Source organism: Crinia signifera, chromosome 1 (assembly GCF_055691185.1).
Source record: "Crinia signifera chromosome 1, ASM5569118v1, whole genome shotgun sequence".
Classification (NCBI taxonomy): domain Eukaryota; kingdom Metazoa; phylum Chordata; class Amphibia; order Anura; family Myobatrachidae; genus Crinia; species Crinia signifera.
The window spans coordinates 193,322,359-193,342,610 of record NC_139217.1 but is presented as its reverse complement, the minus strand read 5'-3'; the positions used below and the strand labels follow the sequence as shown (position 1 = coordinate 193,342,610).

Sequence of the window (20,252 nt, the reverse complement as noted above, 5' to 3'; positions counted from 1 at the left end):
ACCTTCTTTAACTTATCACTGTCTGCTTCTCCATCTCTACCTGCCAAGGCTACCAACATTAACATTAATTGGGTGAAAGAAAATGCGTTCCACTGCATGAATGCATGCATGCAGTGAATGCATTAGTGCTTTCAACCAAATTTAGACCTTACAACCCACTCCAGCGCTTTAGTCTGAACAAGTCATGGACTCCATAAACTGGCCTGTGGACATCCCTACCAACCATTCATTGCTACAGTACCTCGGCACAAGAGCTGACTCCATCCTACCTGCATACTGTGATGCTGTATATTCTTCATACATAATACAGCAGTCACTCCTACAGTTAATCATATATCCAAAATAAAATACATAATGAAGGTTGATCATTTCTTAAATGATGCAGACAGTGCTGAGTTACAATATAATCATTATTGTTATATTCTACAGATATATTGATCTAGTATCATACTAAAATAATTAATTAAATGTTGATAAGCCGCAACATTTATGGGGGCTGATGAGATACTTGTGTAAGGCCGATCAGCTGTATCCTAGCAACCTTATTATCTGTTTGTTTTGGATATAATGCACAATGAATAAATAAGAATTGGAAAATTGTTTATCAAGTTATTCTTATAGTGGCTATATAACACAGAAATCATTATCGGTCTCAATGCTATATACATATTTTATGGAATTGCTTTCTTCATTTTAAGTGTTTGTCAATTGTGATTCTGTAACATAAGGTAGAGCAACTTCCTTACTAACAGCGACGGATTGGCCGGGAAACAGTCGCCAGATCGACATTATGAAGGTCGACATACATTAGGTCAGCCACTGAAGGTTGACACAAGCATTTTGTCAACAGTCAAAAGTACGACATACGTTTTTCACATTTTTCTTCCAAAACAGGCAGTTTCTCATACCCTTCCATCCACTAGGGTTTGCAGGAAGAATATAATAGTGTGCCAAGCACAGCAAGGCACCATGCCCGAAGCATGGCGAGTGCAATGCGGTACACTGACACAATGTCCATGTTGACTTACGTCGAAATTTGGGACAAGAAAGTGTGAAAAACTCATGTGTTCATAGTGTTGACCCTATAACCCATACCCGATTGGCCATAGACCGTAAGGTGCCCATACATGGTGTGCTTTTGCCTTGCAATGCAATGCACACTCCAGTAAAATAAAGTAAGAAGAGTTAATTTATTACGCACTTTTCATCATTTGGCGCAGAATGACGGTGGATATTACATTGCTGGAGCAATTCCATATTGCTTCAGTATGGAGACAAATACTCAGCTGATTCCATGATCAGTAGAACGGCTGAGGTCACACATGTGCACAGCCAAAGGTCACCCTACTGTATGTAGTAGTGGTAGAGAAATACACTTGGATCCCTCTTTACAATTCCAGATTACATTCTTATAGAATGAGAAAGTCTCCAAGAATCAGCTCCATCTGAAGATATGATTGGTTCTTGCAAGCAAACTCTTTTCTTTTTCAGCTTTTGGAATTTGCTGGAAACAGCAGTGGATGGATATGCTGTGCTACCATTTCCAGCTGGTCAAAAACTTGGTGGTAAATCAGAGTGGTCGATAAACACATACTGTAGGTAAGTGAGAAGGTGACCTTATCTAGCTCTTTGGAAAGTAACAGGCCAATAAAAGATGATAAATATTTCCCTTACTGACTTACAGGCAGAACTCCTCCTATGTGATGCTTGCACCAAGACATACTCTATGCTGGGAAAATTTGGTCACTAAAAAAATGTCGTGACTTCACTTGATTTTCTAGTGGCACTTCACAATCATCACAAATAACTGATTATCCCATCATCATTTTGATACAAAGAAAACATAAATCGGTATCTGGCAGACAATGTATAGGTTGATAGTCAATAGATCGAATCCAAAGGTCAACAATCAAGTGGAAAAGTGTGAAATGAGTTTTTGGTACTGCTTTCCTAGCACGGCGCCAACGATGTAGATTGTATGTGTGGGGCTGATATCTCAAACATCTCATGAATCTTATGTGTATGTGCGGCATAAGATGCACGAGATGATGCAATCGACGAGATTTTTACATTGGAATCAATGTAAAAAGGCCCCAAAACCCCAATTTTAATTGCTAACCCCCCCCCTCATGGGTGAAATGGCCCCCCCATTGTTAACGCCACCTCACTATTGACGCCAACCCAAAGCGTGGCGAGCGCGGCGGTACGCGTCCTCCGACCTTTTCATACCCCCACTGTCCACGTCGGCGTGGAGTTGATTTTATATAGTGTGGTGAGCGCAGCGAGCCACCGAGCCCGGCGATGGGACGCGGAATACATGGAAAGTAGTCCGTGTCCCCTCGCAACACTATATAAAATCAACTCCACGCCGACGTGGATAGTGGGGGTATGAAAAGGTCGAAGGACGCGTACCGCCGCCCCTCACGGGATCGCTGCGCTCGCCACGCTTCGGGTTGGCATTGATAGTGCTGGTGGCGTTAACAATGGTTATTGGGGGCTCACGATTTATTATCTCAAAACCTTTTGTGCAAGTCGACCTTGACATTGACTGTGAACTATACCACACCCAGCCATTTTATTTAAGTATAGTTTAGAGCATATATGGCAAAGAGTTTTTTTTACCCTTTCCTTGGTAGTTTTTCCTGTTACCACGCAGTCAAAAATTATGTATTGTGTACTGTGATATAAGAAAAGAAAAAAGATTATATATAGATAGTCCGTGAGTTTCCAAAGCACTGCCATCTGCTGGTAGAGAGTGAAATTACATCCCTTTCTCACACAAAGAAGGTAGCAGACTGGCTTTCAAAGCTTTTGCTTTGTGCGGGCTTACTATATATACAGTGGCGGATTAAGCACGGGGCGACAGGGGCGGTCGCCCCGGGGCCCCCACACATTTGGGGGCCCCCACACCAGCACTGCTGCCAGTGTGGGGCTCCTGTTGCCCCGTGCTTGGGCAGCGCAGGTGGGCAGGGGGTCCTTTCAACGGTCTGAGCAGTCAGTGCCGGCCTGGGAAGTAAGCGACGGGGTCCAATTGACGGATGGAAACTAGTAGCCAATACCGATACTAGTTCCCATCTGCTGCAGGTACCCGGACGCTGACTTCTCACCAGGGGCGGGCTGTGTGCGGGGTCGGCTGCTGCCGGGTCACGCTGTGCCTGACAAGACAGCCGTGAGAGCTGGCAGCATCATGAAGTGCGGCTCCCCGTCCAATGTGTCAAATGTACCTCCTTAATCAGTGATCTCTCCTCCCCCTCTGGCTCCCTCCTCGCCCTCCTCCCCGCTGCATCCGGGGTCCTCGGGGATGGGGCCGTGCTCGCTTGAAGTTGTTCATCAGCAGTTGAGGGAGAGTCTGCAGAAGTAGCAGCCTCCCTCTTTATGCCCCTGCTTCTCATACACTGCAGGGACCCCGGCCTAGCGCTGACTGCTCAGACAGTTGCAGAGACCCTCTACCCGCCTGACCAGGTACCGGGGGGGGGGGGGTCTGTGGGGGCCCCCACAATATTGTTGATGATACATTAGAGGGACAGCGCTGTCCCTGCTGCTGGCGCTGAGCAGCCCTGGGGATCTCGCGAGACTAGCGAGATCACGCGCATGCGCAGTGAGCCGGCCGGGGGGGAAGGAGACGGCGCATCAGTATTAACTGATGCGCTGTCTCCAGGAGGGACATCGTCGGAGGGGGGAGTTAGCGCTCCCCCACTCCGGCGGCAAGATCTTAATAGATCTTGTCGGTGTCCCCCCCCTGCTTCGCCTCGCTAATGAGGCGAAGCAGGAACTGTTATAGCGGCGCGATAGGCGCCGCTATAATAAATCTACCCCACAGTGTTTTTCTCCCTGAAGGAGAGGGTCAGGTAGGCAACCCTGACAAACCTCCCAGCATACCCCTCTCCAGGAGGGACACAATGCTCTGTTCCTGGACTTCCTCTTAATGTATGACTACCATTACCTGTATATATATATATATATATATATATATATATATATATATATATATATATATATATATATATTCAAGTATCCAGCACTCCCTGATGCTGCTGTATGGTATGCTGCCCTGGTGCCCTCCTGGGAGCAGGAGTTAACCTGCACACATATGCAGTAACAGAATGGTTTTATTGGTGCATGTGGCAACGTTTTGGGGCAGAGCCCCTTTATGAAGCCAGTTACATAATGCAATACAACAAACAATAGTATCTTAGGTCTCCCGGGAGGCAAGATACTATTGTTTGTTGTATTGCACTATGTAACTTTATTACGCTGAAACCTGATGAAAAGACCGTAAATGGTCTTGAAACGTCGTCACACTATCTTTGAATGATGCTGTAATTTTTTGACACAATATAATGTTCATCTGAATTCAAGCCCGATGAGTGCCGCCTCTTATTTCTACAAAGAACCCTGCAAGGTACTGAGTGGACACGTGTGTGTGTGAAATATATATATATATCCCATTGACTTCATAACTACACACCAGAGCCGGCCTTATCCAATCTGATGCCCTAGGCAAGATTTTTGTTGGTGCCCCCATCCCCCCCCCCTCCCCAATTTCCCATCACACATGCGAATGGATGTTTAGCGTAAACATCCATTCGCAGCCTTGCGCGTGGAGGCGAATTCATCCGATGGTGCCTCCCCCAAAACATTGAGCTAAATAGATTGTTTGCATCTATCTGCTGTAGTGCTGGTTTGTGTCCCAGGACCTAGGACTTATATGGAATACTTTTGCTGTATTGGACCTTTATCAGGGCACACAGCATTATTGACTTATATCTGGATGGCTAAGTGCAGTGATGTCTAATTTGCCATTGCCTCCATTTCCTCTAATAATGTCACTACCACTCTCACACTGACACATCACTCACCTCCAGATACTGCTGCTGATACAGTATGTATGCACTACCTGACATACATACGTGCACTGCCTCATCACATATATACTTCTTTCACATACTACATAATACAACCACTGCCACACATGCATGCATACAAACACTGTTTCTTTGATATACATAAATAAATCCACTACCTTACTGCTGGTAGGCCTGGCGCTTTGCAGCTGCATTACTAAATACTACTGCCATCCGTCTAACCATGATGCTGCTGCTTCCGGCGCCAGAAAATTGCCTTTGCTGCAGTTGCATACAGCTCTATAGTACCGGCGCTGGCCGACCGGGCGGTCCTGCTGCGGGAAGCTGCTGCTGGGGACCCCTGTGACAGGGCTGCTGTCCTCCGCATCTGCAGCTCCCGTCCCGGCTCCACCCCAGTACATCCTGCGCTGCCGTACGCCCGCACTCATCCTGCCGTCCGTTCCCTCAGCGGCCACCGTTGCACTGCAGTTTCACCTGCCTGTGAGTCCCTGGAAGGCATTTTAACCCCCACTGCCGGTGCTGCCCCTAGGTATAGGCTGATGCCCTAGGCAGTTGCCTAGTATGCCTATGCCTCGGGCCGGCTCTGCTACACACTGGCTATCCATAGACTGAAACACATTAAGGGGGGAAATTTACTGAAGCTTCTAAAATGATAGAGGTGATGTTGTCCATAGCAACCAATCAGATTTTGGGTATCATTTTGTAGGATGCAAAATCTGATTGGTTGCTTTGTGCCATATCCACTCTTTTCATTGTTAGAAGCTTTAGTAAATTCACGCCTATGACTATAGCCCGGATGATACATTAGAGGGCTACAGAACAAAACTCCCTTAGAAAACAGGACTATAAAAACCGGACCCGGACCGCCAGACTGGACATCAAAATCTGCAGTCCGGAGCTTGTAGTGTCCGGTCCGGGGGGTCCCTGTGATAGCTATTACTAGGGACATGGGGAAGGGGAGATTACAGCCTCCCCATGTGGTCTGGACCATCTGGTTTTTGCTACATGTCCGGACCATACAGAGAGGCTTTATTCTCCCCCTCCTCCTCTCGCTAGTTCCAAATGCAGAGTTTGATTTCCGGCGTTCTTGTCCTGGTCTGGTTTTGACCCATACCCTTAGAAAACTTTTACGCTGTCAGTTTAAGGCTTTTTACTACTGTGCTTGGGGAAACTATCTGTATTTTTCATTGAGTTTTTATATTTTGCCTTCAATACACAACTAGACATTATCTTTTAAATGTAATGTCTGACTGGAGCTTAGTTAACACTAGCTGAGCTCAGCTATTCCTGCAGGACAGTGCAACTGTAGGCTGCATGAGTAAAAACAACTTGGGTGTGACAGAAACACAATGTAACACATTGGCATATATAACATTTCTCAACATATTTCATCATGACTTCACTTTTATAACAAAACTTTAAATTGACTAGAAAATAATCCTGTCAGCTGATCAGTGTGATAAAGGAGGTAGTGGTTCATCACTTGCAGTGTGTTAAAGGAGGTATTTGCGCTTTCTTTGCAGAGAATGGTTAGTATGTGTTCAGACTTATAAAAACCATCTGGGGAGAAGTATGCATTAGAAGAGGATTGTAGTTACCCTTTTAGGATAAAGGCACTTTTATAAAAAAAAAATATATATATATAACCGAATTACATGTATGTCATTGTTGTATACTATGTTAAGAAAAGAAGTTTGTACAATTTTAACATTACCTCAGTCCAGAAAATTCAGGAGTCAACAAGAGCTGCTGCACACTTGGCCTCTGAGACAAAAGTAACTGTGTGAACAGTTACTGAATGTGTATTGTTTAACTATATCCACCCACAGGAAGCAATCTGGTTCTACTTGTGTAATGTTGCCCCCTGGAGGAAAACATGCAAATGTAGTTTCATGCAACATGTCTTCTTTAATATATTGTATCTAGCTAGCCCTACAGTTGACCATACCTCCCAACATGACCCTCTCCATGAGGGAGGTGCCCATACACGTTACAATTATTGTATACAATATCACATCTCATTGCATATCGGTTTTGCGATGAGATCAGATGAGATGAGATCTAGTACAAAAAGTATGTGCTGCACATACTTTTTGTACTAGATCTCATCTCATCTGATCTCATCGCAAAACCGAGATCGGATGAGATGCGATATTGTATACAATATTTGTAACGTGTATGGGCACCTGGACACAGTGCTCTGTACCTGGACTTTCCTCTTAATGTATGATTACCATCACCTGTGTTTCTTATTGAAACAGATGATTGCAATCCTACATTAAGAGGAAAGTCCAGCAGCAGAGCAGTTTGTCCCTCCTGGCATGGGTCATGTTGGGAGGTATGCAGTTGACACATTTGGAAATGCAGGACCGTCTTAATGGCATTGTGGGCCATAGGCAGAGCAATGCACTGGGACCCCCACTTAAGTAAAAAATCACATTTTCTTGCAGTGTCTCTCCATATGCTATCAGCTATCCCAGTGGTTCCCAACCCTGGTCCTCAAGTACCCCCAACAGTGCACGTTTTACAGGTCACCCAGCGGGTGCACTCATTATTCAGGCACATTTGGAAAGATCCACAGGTGGAGTTAATTATAGCACTTGTGTTTCTGTGTGGAGACCTGCAAAACAGGCACTGTTAGGGGTACTTGAGGACCAGGGTTGGGAACCACTGAGCTATCCAATAGCATTAAGGTGCCCATACATGGTGCAATATTTGGATGCGTTTTGGACTACTTCGCATCACTGTGCAATGGGATGTGCACGGGAGTGTGCATCGCATTGCACCTAGGGATGACCATCAATGGTTGCCATCGATGGCAATAGTGCAACTGGCCATCGATAGTGCTAAACTATGCAATGGATGACCACCAATGTTTTTACTTATTGATGGTCATCCATTGTGTTTGACTGGTTGCCCCGTGGGCCAATCAAAACATGGGGCGGGGCTTCTCGGGTGTTGGGGGCGGTGCTATGCTCCATGCCCCTGCACTTTGAGAAAAAAAAAAAGCAAAACATAATTTTGCCATGCCATCGATGGAGAGAAACCATCTGGTTCTCCCCCATCAATGGCAAACGTATTCGACATCGGCCATAAACCAATGATGATTTTGGATCATCCATGGTCGATGGCCATCCCTAATTGCACCCGTAAAACGCACCATTAACTGTTTGGCTGCAGGCCGGTAGAGAATGTTTCCCAGCAGCTCTGATTTTGTCTGATTCACAACCAAAGCAGCCGGGCAGCAATTTCTACTAGCCTCACAACAAACTTCAGAGGCACCAGCAAATCCCCTGCCTGAAGGCCCCTAGAATTGTATGGCCATAGGTCAGCTGCCCAATAAGCCCATGCGTTAAGATGGCCCTATGGAAATGCAATGTTACATATAGGCCCTTATTCAGATCTGATCGCAGTACAAATTTGTTCTTAAAATGGGAAAACCATGTGCACTGCAGGTGGGGCAGATGTAACATGTATAGAGAGAGTTAAATTTGGGTGGAGTGTGTTGAAACTAAATGGCTAAATGTGCACTGCAGGTGGGGCAGATGATCATGTAACATTTGCAGAGAGAGTTCAATTTGGGCAGGGTGTGTTGAAACTGAAATCTAAATTGCAGCATAAAAATAATACAGGCAGTATTTACCCTGCATAGAAACAAAATAACTCACATAATGCATACCTCCCAACATGACCTCTCCAGGAGGGACACAATGCTCTGGGGGTTATTCTGGTTCACTCCTTCTGGAAAATTCCTTCTTAGATGGACAAGTCATGTGCACTGCAGGGGGGCAGATGTAAAATGTGCAGAGAGAATTAGATTTGGGTGAGTTATTTTGTTTCTGTGCAGGGTAAATACTGGCTGCTTTATTTTTACACTGCAATATAGATCTCACTTTGAAATAAAACCCCACCCAAATCTAATTATCTCTGCCCCCCCTGGAGTGCACATGGGTTTGTCCCTCTAAGAAGGAATTTGCCAGAAGTAGTGAACCAGAATAAACCCCTCTGTTTCTGGATTTTTCTGTAGCAATCCAGTGTCACCCTGGAAAGCATAAAAATTGTCAAGATAAAAAATTGTCCTTTCCGCAGAACTGCTACAATGTATGGGGCATGGAGTTATCAAGAACATCTTTATAATTCTCTTTTATGGATTACTTCTAGTGAACCCATGTTAAACTGGGATACGGTCATTGGGTCACCGCCAAGTAGGTTGACACCACTAGGTCAAAATGCTCATAGGTTGACATGATCTTAGGTCGACATGCAGTAAGGTCAACATGGGTTAGGTTGACAGGGTCATTATGTCGACATGGGTCATTAGGTCGACAGGGTCATTCGGTCGACAGGGTTTCTTTTTTACAGTTTTTTGAGCCAACATGTGCCAAAAGGCGGTATTTCATGCCCTACCATCCACTAAGACGTGGTGGAATAAAATAGTGTGCTGAGCATAGCAAAGCACTGTGCCCGAAGCGTGGCGAGCGCAGCGAGCCATGCGACCACTGGTACATTTACGTTTCGGTGTCCATGTCGACACGACATGTGCCAACAGGCGGTATTTCATGCCCTACCATCCACTAGGGTGTGGTGAGATTATAAAATAGTGTGCCCGAAGCACGGTGAGCGCAGCGGTACGTTTCGGTGTCCATGTCAACACAACATGTGCCCACAGGTGGTATTTCATGCCCTACCATCCACTAAGACATACAGTATGGGTAAAAAAAAAAAAGAAAAAAAAATTATAAATATAAAAAAAACATGTCGACTATTTTACTGTCGACCTTAACCATGTCGATATAATGACCCTGTCGACCTAAACCATGTTGACCTAATACCCCTGTCTACCTAATGATCCTGTCGACCTTACGACCCTCAATCAATTTAACAATGGTGCCTACATGTACATAAAATTAAACAGAATACTCCGCTGTAAGTGTGGTAGTTTGGGGGGGTCCCTCTTCACTCCGGTGATTCTCAGAGTGGTATATGAAAAATATAAAGAGAAAATACACGCATCTCCTCGTGTGGTAGGGACTCTTCCACATTCTACACTGGTGGGGACCAGCTCCAATTTAGGTGGAAAGCAGTGGCGTAACTACCGAGGATGCAGGGGATGCAGCTGCTACTGGGCCCGAGCTCTTTCTAGGGCCCGTTGCACCCCCTGCACCCAATTCAGCCTGCTACCTAAGCCACCAGATCAGCCAAGAGCCTATAGTGCCCCAACCGAACATAATCATCCGTCGCTGTAGGAACTATAGCCAGACATCCGTTGTGATGCAGGACAGGTTACGCTACCCACGCACCGGCTCCTCCTCTCATCTCCTCATCTGCACTGCAGTACCTGGCTGTCACGTCACCCTCAGTCTCCAGGCCCACAGCTGCCACGCCACCAGTTTCCGGCTCCAGACTCCACTGCCGCCTCTCCATAAGCACTGTGTGCTCTTCCTGTATGGCTCCTTTTAGCTCCTGGCTCCTTGCACTGTATGAGACAATGTGGTGTCTCCACACCGGAACCACCATCTGGCACTTGGCAGCTGTGACATGGCAGGTGGTTCCAGTACACTTCTCCCCAGACATGACACCAGGCTTCCTGACCCATGCTGGTAAGTGAGACTGCTCTGGCTTCACTGTTAGTGGCAGTAACTTCCTATTGGAAGTCCGACCTGCCAGTCACTCAAGGCATCCCATCGGGATGTGTTCCCTCCCTCCGGGATGCCTCTCTGTGCGGACCATACTGTGCATGCGCCGGAACCCGATCAAGCCACTGGGGGCTGCTGCAAAGGCAGCCCCTGGAGGCTTGGCCCAGCGCATGCATAGTTTGTATGAAGTTACTGCGCATGTGATGGCCCCATGCAGGGGACCAGCGGCAGTGCAGCGCGCCAGCAGTGACAGCGGCAGCAGTGGGGGGGGGGGGGACACACATTGCGGCAGCCCTCCTCCTCCCAAACAGTAAGAGCCTCTAATGCCCACAACTATTCCTTACATTAATATGCTGGAATATTGTACATCTGAAAAATATCAGTACCACACGAGGAGATGCGCGTATTTTATATTTATTCTTTTCCTATACCACTCAATCACAGAAGTGAAGAGGGACCCCCGAACTACCACACTAACAGGGGAGTATTCTGTTTATTTTTATGTACATGTAGGCGCCATTGTTAAATTGATTGAGATATTCTTTCTTTCAATTGTGTATATCGAGGGGTCAGGTGATACCCCTTATCTCAATAAGAACTAGGCTGCCTTAAGCGCAGATAAATATATATCCTAATTTTTTTTTAATAGACCTTATGACCCATGTCGACCTTCCTGCATGTGGACCTAGACACATGTCGACCTAAATGCTTGTAAACCTAATGGTGTCGACCTAACAACTTGCTGGTGACCAACTGATCCACACCCGTTAAATCAACTAAAACAGCACCACAGATTAGCACATACCTCCCAACCTGACCCTCTCCAGAAGGGACACAATGCTCTGCTCCTGGACTTCCCTATTAATGTAGGATTGCCATCACCTGTGTTGGAAGAACTTTCTTAGCACTTAACCTTTCCAACACAGGTGATGGTAATCATACATCAAGATGAAAGTCCAGGAACAAAGCATTGTGTCCTTCCTGGGGAGGGTCATGTTGGGAGGTATGTTAGCACCACCACCTCCACATTTTATTGTAGCTACTGTACACACTGAACCTATTTATAATAAAAAAATAATAAACAAATGGCATTGCAAAGGCACAGGAGATGAGAAATACATACTGTATTACAGTGGCGTAAGTTTGTCCCAGTTGCCCGGAGGCAAGATGAATATTAGTCCCCCCCCCCCCCCCCCACACACACACACACACACACACACACACACACAATGTTATTCAAAATATATATATATAGTCTGTTATGAAATATATATTTTATATACTGTATATATATATACAGAGAGAGAGAGAGAGAGAACACATATTTAAGAACTCAGCCACAGAAGCGATTTTAATGGTTTTAAACTGGCAGTGGTGGAGAGGTGCCCCCTTGAGAGCAGGAGCCCAGCGGCAGATGACTCCATTGCCTCCCAGAGGTCTGCCTCTGCTGTATTATGCTGAGAGAAACTTAGAAAGGTGAACAGAATTTAAATGGTCATGATAATTTGCAGACGAAAATGAGTGTAGTGATTTTGAATTTTTTTTTTTGGGAGGGGGGGGGGTTTGGGATTGGGTCCCTTGGTGTAGAGCTTTATAAAAATATGTAGGTGGAGGGGGCTTATATATAGATGGCACAGGACACACTGCACTTCTGTTATATGGCTGCAGTGTCCAATTACCTAGACTCCTAGTGCATACCTCCCGGACGATGGAGGTCATTCTGGTTGACATACGTGTAATTTTAACTCTGCCCGCACATACCCCCCCCCCCCCCCCCGAGCATGTACGTTGAACATCCCCACACACATGCCCTGTAGGGAAGTGGGCAAGAAGCTGACATCCGCTGATGTTAGCTGCCCCCCCCCCCCTTGCCCATGTCACGGGCGCATTTACATGGAAACGCACAGCATTTTCATTGGGGAGACCCATGAAACATTTGGCCTTCCCATGGATGCAGGCCCTTGCTGCCGCCCCTCGCCCACACTGCTAGGTGTGAATGGGACGAGGAACAAGCAGTTCACTCGCCCACTCACACCAAGCGGCTGCGCATAACAGTTTATCAACAGAATGAGGGCCACTGTTCCATCCGTAGTCCACAGTGTCCCGCGGGTGGGTTTCTTTTTACAGTTGGTGAAGCTGTTGATCACTGAATATATGCCCTGCCCAACCAACCGGGGGTTCACCCTTTTCAAGTCAACTGCAGCTTAGAAGGGGATTGTCCTGATTCTGTAACTAACAAAGTTGTGAGGTATACATAGAGAGGTGCTGGTGGAAACTTAGCAGCAAGGGAAGCACTGTGTACTGTATATCTACAGTGTAATGAAAGGTTGTGCATCGTGTTATAACTCACCACCCCCCGCCCTCTCAAGTGCATTTTGGAAGAGGAGGAGGTCCGTGTGAAGCCTCATCCAGTGGCGTAACTATTAATTTGGCGTCCCCCTGCCGAAAATATTGGCATCGCCCCCCCACCCCATAGGTTAAACAAACCTGTCCTCCGCCCGCCCCCCCCCCGTTTTCCCCCCGTGCGGCCGTTACTTCCGAGTCCTGCCGCATCTGTGTGTGCCGAGTCCCAGCTCACCCGGCTACTGCTGCTAATGGGAAGTGACACTCGGAAAATGGCTTCCCCCATACAGCAGACCGTTTTTAAGGTTGCTAGAGGAGGCTGCTGTATGGGGGAAGCCCATTTTCCGCATTTTCCGAGTGTCACTTCTCATTATCAGCAGTAGCCAGGAGAGCTGGGACTCTGCACAGACAGATGCGGCAGGACTCGGAAGTAACGGCCGCACGGGGGGACACGGGGGGGGGGGGGTTTGTTTACCCTACAGGGTGGGGGGGGGCGATGCCAACATTTTCAGCAGGGGGACGCCGAATCAATAGTTATGCCACTGGATGAGGCTTTACACGGACCAGGAAAATGGTCCAGCTGACAAATTTCTGGTGATTTTTGCAGCGCTGCTGCTGCCGTCCTTGGACTCTAGAGTAGGGGTCCTCAAACTTTTTTTCTCTTGGACCCATCAGACAATAAAAATAATTACAGAACCCCAGCAAGTGACTGCAGAAGATCATCATGTCACATGTGTAGTCAGCAGACAGCACATACTGTACATGGCAGCATTGTGGAGGCACAAAATTATGTAATGAGCCTAAAAAAACAGACAATTCAACAGAGTTTTCAGACTCCTTGAATCACTGACTGAGATTAGAACGTCATCAGCCTGATGGTCAGCAACATGGAGGCACAACCCCATGCTGAGAAGGTCAGGACCCACAGTTTGAGAACCGCTTCTCTAGAGAGTAAAAATATAAAAAGTGGGTGCAGCTTGCGTGGTGTGGGCACCCATAATAAAGATGCCACTGCCCGGCTCAAAACATACTATTGTAAATTGACCCCTAAGAGATGGGGTAAAAAAAAAATAGATGATGTTACCCATTGTAGAGCTTACTGTATCTATCATTTCTCTATTGCTTTCTAGAAAATGATAGCCAGGATCTGATTGGTTGCTATGGGCAACATCCCCTATTTAAAGTTTTTTAAACTTTAGTAAATTTACCCTAGTCTTAGCTACAGAGTCCCACAACGTCATCCTGCAATACTTCTGTTCCAGAACCTAAGAGGACATCTGTCTGCCACCATGTCACTCATACACAGAACGTGCACGTATGCACAGACACACTATTGGCAGATATCTTACTAAGGGAATTAAGCATCCCTTCAGGAGCGATATTGTTGGAATTGCACTGTAACTCACTCCGTTTGTTACAATTATTAGACTACAATGGGCATATATCATTAGACTAATAGGTTATCGATTATACAAAACTAAGGGAGGCACATAATTCTACTACTGCTGCCACTGATTAATATTAGACTAAAGGCAACACGTCATGGCTGAGCCAGTGGAGGGCACAGGGAACCATAAGCTAGATGGTTTCAGGTATTTATAACTCACGCACAAGAATGCAGTGGAGATATCTATGGGAAGCTCAGAGAATTGGAGAGACCCAAGGCAGAGGCGTGGAGTCTAACCCATCAGTGGTTTTCACCAGTGACCCCCGCAAGGGGATATGGACTTTGTTGCGAATGGCGGACAGGTCATGGCCCTTTACCCGGATTCCACTGTGACAGACAGGAGTAGTACTTGGGAGGATGCAGAGTGATGATTATAATGGAATACTTTAACCATCGATGGTGGATCGATGGCACTGAATGCTGTATAGCAACACTGGGGATTACTGGGGAATACAAAGGGATAACTAAAGCAGGAAGACAATGATGGAGCAGGGCTTGGTACCAATGATGCAACCTAGGAGCTGGTCGATGGTATTCGAAGGTGCGGCCTGGGAAACAGTCAAAGGTATTCGATGGTGTAGCCTGCGAGATGGTTGATGGTATTCAATAGTGTGGCCTGGGAGCCTACTGAAGGTATTCGGAGTGGGATCCGATAGCATGGCCTGGGAGCCGAGAGTGACAATCGGTACGAGAACCGACAGGTATCCGGAGACTGTGTTGCAGCAGCACACACAGATCCAGGAAATACACCTGGAGTTTACCTAGGTCATGTGACAGTGGACAGGTTTTGTGACACAGAGACATCATGCCAATAACTGCAGAGCGCATCAGCGGCCGATCTGTGGTGCAGAATACACCAGCGTGCCGGTAAGTAGCGTGTGCGAGCTGCGTGAGAACTGAGGTTCTTGACAAAACAATTACAATCTGTTAGGCTGAATTGAGCACATTGCTGTGTCTGAGAATGTGAGAATGCATAATATTATTTGATCTGTTGGACGGCAGTGCCTTTTCCTTTGCACTGACTGACAAGGTAGGAGCAGAGGATGTACAAAGAAGAGACAGAATGGAAGTTTGTGAGAGCGGATGATGATGTTCTTCAGGTCTCTCCTTAAACATCCCTTTTTTTTAATCTTGATTTATGGTTTAGCCTTGGACATAAATGTACAGATTTATCAATATTCTGAGGGGTTAGTGAGGATCTGCACAGTATCCATACAAAATAGAGATGATCATCATGACCGATATACAATACAAAGAGCATTTGATTGTCCTCCATAAAACAAAGAGAACTTTCTAGTGACTACCTCAATATGCAGAGAGTAAGAGATCTGCAGTAGAAACTATACAATGAAAGACAGCATGGCAGCAAATCAGCAGCAGTTTGTGTAAAGAAGAAAGGGAAAAAGTGGCGCTGAACCAACCAACGAGGAAAAAATTTGTAAAATGACAATAAATGAATAAAAAAACATATAAAAACAATATCGGACAGTGAACTAGTGATCACTTGTGTAATACCATACAGTAAATACCACTGATGAGATGAAGTCCCCTTTCTTATAGTGCTGTCAATGTGCAGGGTGCAAATGCGCAAATGAAAGTTCCTGGAATTTTAGGAGGAACCCCTGAGGGTGTAGTTACCACGATGACCGCTAGAGGTGTTTGTCTAGTTTGGAATGCATAGCAGCAGATAAATACATCCTCAGATTAACACCATGGTGGATATAACAGCATGCCTCCAAATCCAGTAAATTCCAGTAACTTTTACTTGTTCATTTGCACTCAGCACCTTGGCGGCACTATAGGAATGGGACTTTATCTCAGGGATATTTATATTACTGTTCACTGTCCAATATTGTTTTATTCAGTGTAAACTCTGTAGAGGCATATGTGAACTCAGGATTTCTAGAGGGAAGGCTAAATGTTGAATATACAGAGAAGCCTTGATGCGGCTTGGGGGCATAGCATACACCTGCGCAGGTATATGTAACCAATATCTCTGAATTCTATTATCATGTAGTGTTCAAGATTGGTTACTAACATTACTCAGTGTGCTGAGGAAAAAATGTCTTGTTTTACGTTACCAGTATTAACCCCTCCCTCATGCACCTGGGTAATGTTACTGAACTAATTGAGCATCTAACACTATCTGTATGTATGTTGTTAGAGGCAGAAGGAGCCCATATTAGGAGGAGATGTGGGTCCTGATATGCCACATGGAGTAGTCTGGGGTTGCTCCAAGGTAGGTAGCTCTTAGTTTGGATATATCAAGTAAGGAGCCCTTATCATGTGGCTCCTTGCTGGTTAATCGGAAGCGGTACATCTGTCAGAATGAACTTAGGTCTACAGTCATTAGGTCGACCCCACTAGGTCGACTGGCAGGAAGGTCGACCTGACTTAAGGTCGACATGGGCCAAGGTCGACATGACTTAAGGTCGAATTTGCATAACGGTCGACATGAGGAAGGTCGACTGGTCATAAGGTCGACATGGGTTTTTCACTGTTTTTTTATCCGAATGTCGACACAGTCGACATGGACACAGTTGGCAATGAGAATCGGACCCTCGCATCGCTCGCTTCGCTCGCAATGCTTCGAGCACGGTGCCTCGCTGCGCTCGGCACACTATTTTATTCTCCCACCACGCCCTAGTGGATGGTAGGGCATGAAATACCGCCTGTCGGCACATGTCGGCTCAAAAAACAGTGAAAAACCCATGTCGACCTTATGACCAGTCGACCTTCCTCATGTCGACCTTTATGCAAATTCGACCTTAAGTCATGTCGACCATGGCCCATGTCGACCTTAAGTCAGGTCGACCTTCCTGCCAGTCGACCTAGTTGGGTCGACCTAATGACTGTAGACCTAAGTTCATTCTAATAGATGACCGCTTCCCGGTTAATCGTAGACCCAATTTAGGGTAACGGTGGTGTGGGGTGTGGTGCTCCTGGACTGGATGGACTGGGTGGCTTTAGTGCGGCATGCCCTTACATTCTATTAACACTTTTCCCTCACTAACACTATCTCTCTCCTATTTTAATTACATTTCATTTATCTCTCTCTTTATATATAGCTTTGGCTTCTTATCACTAATTATTAACACTTAGTATATCACTGGCATGCCGCACTGGGCTTCCCAGCTTATGATAGTTTTTGGGGTGCCGCACCCTGCACCTAGATATAGCGCTAGGGACCCCCAATATACAGAGAAGCCTTGACGCGGCTTGGGGGCATAGCATACACCTGCGCAGGTATATGTAACCAATATCTCTGAATTCTATTATCATGTAGTGTTCAAGATTGGTTACTAACATTACTCAGTGTGCTGAGGGAAAAAAGGTCTTGTTTTACTTAAGCGGTATTAACCCCTCCCTCATGCACCTGGGTAATGTTACTGAACTAATTGAGCATCTACCACTATCTGTATGTATGTTTTTAGAGGCAGAAGGGAGCCCATATTAGGAGGAGATGTGGGTCCTGATATGCCACATGGAGTAGACTGGGGTTGCTCCAAGGTAGGTAGCTCTTAGTTTGGATATATCAAGTAAGGAGCCATTATCACGTGGCTCCTTGCTGGTTAATCGTAGACCCAATTTAGGGTAATGGTGGTGTGGGGTGCGGTGCTCCTGGACTGGATGGACTGGGTGGCTTAAGTGCGGCATGCCCTTACATTCTATTAACACTTTTCCCTCACTAACACTATCTCTCTCCTATTTTAATTACATATCATTTATCTCTCTCTTTATATATAGCTTTGGCTTATCACTAATTATTAACACTTAGTATATCACTGGCATGCCGCACTGGGCTTCCCAGCTTATGATAGTTTTTGGGGTGCCGCACCCTGCACCTAGATATAGCGCTAGGGACCCCCAATATACAGAGAAGCCTTGACGTGGCTTGGGGGCATAGCATACACCTGCGCAAGTATATGTAGCCAATATCTCTGAATTCTATTATCATGTAGTGTTCAAGATTGGTTACTAACATTACTCAGTGTGCTGAGGGAAAAAAGGTCTTGTTTTCGTTAACCAGTATTAACCCCTTCCTCATGCACCTGGGTAATGTTACTGAACTAATTGAGCATCTACCACTATCTGTATAAATGTTGAATTTCATTACGCAGGAAACCTAAAATAAATCTTAACACAATAGCCAGAAACAGTATATTTAAGTTTGTATTTGCAAAACAATTTAAATTCCTGTATTTTACACATTCAGACAAACATAGTGGAAGGCAGAGAGAAAAAGGGAGTTGCAGGAAAGCGTGATGGAGAGAGAGGAAGTGACTGACATGAAGAGGAAGTTATGCCTTGCAGACAGAGGGTGATGCCTTGGAGAGGTGACAAGAGAGTGAGGTGAACGATTATAAGTGGTTATTCTGGTTTTCTCGCTTGCATCCATTTTTTTAGTTTCCAAAGTTTTGAGGAAGAGACAAAATTAATATTCACCATGTAGTCAATTAGTTCAGATCAATGTACACATATGTTCATGCATGCTGATTCCAAATGTCCTTAATGCAAATCATTTAAACAGTGTCCTCCAATGTTTTTACAGCTCCAAATCTCAGAAAGGGTTCTGCTTTGCAGACTGCACAGTGACTAAGCATCGATTCACACACTGCTGGTGAGTAATTCCTTGGAAAATGTCCAAAAACGCTATGTACCCATGCATGTAACACCTAGGTTAAACTCCAGCACAACAAAAACGCTTCTCTACATTTTTAAAATCCTAAACCAAATATTTTATAACAACTAACCCAACGCCCCATAGTAAGCCATGTTTCCTGGGTGAATATGCACATAATGAAATATAATGGTGGCTTTATGTCGGCCAATTACTGAGCATTATTGTGGGCGATGGTTTACAGACCACTTTTAATACCCACATCCCATTACATTAATCAAAATATAATTATTTAGTAAGGAACCCCATCAATATATGTTAAACCATATGGTGATTTAAAAGTCTCAGTATAAAGGAGGGTTAGGAATCTGCATATCCTAACATTGCTCCAAAATGGCACACTTAAACATACTCCTGAGTAGTATGAACATGTTTACCAATGTCCACATATTCACAGGGACATCACATCCACTGCTCTAGCCACAAGTACCATCACAACTGATGGAGGAGGATCAAGAAATTCTTCTGGAGACAGTCAAGTCTTTTGAACCTGTGGAGGAAGCAACACAGCCAGCCACCATGCAAAGGGCGCCAAGTGTCATGCAACCCCAATGTACCCCAGTTACCCAACCAGCCCCTACAGCACCCACTGCAGAAAATTTGGCAAGGTCATTAGACAGCTTTAAAAGCAAGCAGGTGGAGTTCATGGCAAACCAAACAAATCAGATGCAACACGTGCAGTGGTATCTTAGAAATATGTGCCAGCAATGGCGTAAGGTAGCCAACACAATCCTCATAACTGATGGCACAAAAATACACATGGCTGCCACTAAGGATAGCTAACTATTGGAAATCAGTCAGGTGTGTAATGACACCACTGCTTTGGTGTCATTACACACCCAATTTATAACCCAGGCAGATAATATAATTCTCACTGCCCCTTCAACTATCAGCAGTGTCTCAAGCACACCTATCAGTACCTCCCCAACTACTCTGTCACGTAGATGACCTCTGAAAGCAGGGGTGGTGTTGGCAAAGGTGGAAGAGGGGTCCGTAGTAGAACCCAGTCCAGAAAGCCTTAATTATAGAGGGGGGGGGGGGGGGGGGAGGTTTGTTGTCTTTCTCTGACATTTCTTGAATGTACTTTTCTTAAAGTACACTGTGAATGTATATGTGTGCATTCCGCTCAAGAGTAAAACACGTTTGGCTACTCAAACCTGCAGTTTGGTCTTTTTTTATTTCTTTCAATGTTAATAATTGCTTTGAAATATGTCCAAAAAATGTATAAATACTTTTGTTGCACTGATATGATTTTAAATGGGTAAAAAAGGTAAAGTACA

The 20,252-nt window shown here is 45.4% G+C and overlaps 1 protein-coding gene and 1 long non-coding RNA gene across 2 annotated transcripts in view; one reads left to right on the top strand and one right to left on the bottom strand.

Annotated features, from left to right (window-relative positions):
- HPGDS (hematopoietic prostaglandin D synthase) overlaps nt 1-6,735 on the bottom strand; it is a 64,809-nt gene extending 58,074 nt beyond the window's left edge. The window contains exon 1 of the mRNA XM_083179100.1: nt 6,580-6,735. The gene's annotated coding sequence lies outside the window, so the exon portion shown is untranslated. The remainder of the gene's footprint in view (nt 1-6,579) is intronic.
- An 11,845-nt stretch (nt 6,736-18,580) lies between these two features.
- On the top strand, nt 18,581-19,996 carry LOC146026966 (uncharacterized). Its single transcript, XR_014454601.1, has 3 exons — nt 18,581-18,644; nt 18,844-18,912; nt 19,370-19,996. It is a non-coding gene; the product is annotated as an uncharacterized LOC146026966 (long non-coding RNA).
- The last annotated feature ends 256 nt before the right edge of the window (nt 19,997-20,252 follow it).